The sequence below is a fragment of the Pteropus vampyrus genome, unplaced genomic scaffold (genome assembly GCF_000151845.1).
Source record: "Pteropus vampyrus isolate Shadow unplaced genomic scaffold, Pvam_2.0 Scaffold62, whole genome shotgun sequence".
Lineage (NCBI taxonomy): Eukaryota > Metazoa > Chordata > Mammalia > Chiroptera > Pteropodidae > Pteropus > Pteropus vampyrus.
The window spans coordinates 489,674-490,021 of record NW_011888843.1 but is presented as its reverse complement, the minus strand read 5'-3'; the positions used below and the strand labels follow the sequence as shown (position 1 = coordinate 490,021).

At 29.0% G+C, this 348-nt stretch overlaps 1 protein-coding gene across 1 annotated transcript in view; it reads left to right on the top strand.

Annotated features, from left to right (window-relative positions):
* Window positions 1-348, top strand: part of SERPINB10 (serpin family B member 10) — a 24,532-nt gene that overhangs the window by 19,039 nt on the left and 5,145 nt on the right. The window lies entirely within an intron of this gene.

The following is a 348-nucleotide window of genomic DNA, read 5'->3' as shown; positions in this document are numbered from 1 at the left end:
TTTCAAAAAGAAAATATTTGAACTGTCAAAAATATTAAAAATACATTTAAAAAATTGGCTTGCAGAAACAACCAGTTTTCAAGAGGAAAACGGATTTTTACTAGCGAGATTTCAACTAAAAATCTTTGCATAATTAGTATGTGGATTGAATAATAAAGTGTCAAGGTTAGTACGTACAACCAATGCCTTTATCACCTTTAAATCAATCTATTTCCTGAGAAGCCTTTCCTCATAATAGCCATTACTGCAAGTTTAGAAATAAACTGAACTTGAAACCAGGTCTGCAAATTAACTATTTCAAAGTCTTAAACTAAGATAAAAACAAACAGATATTCGATTACATTGTTC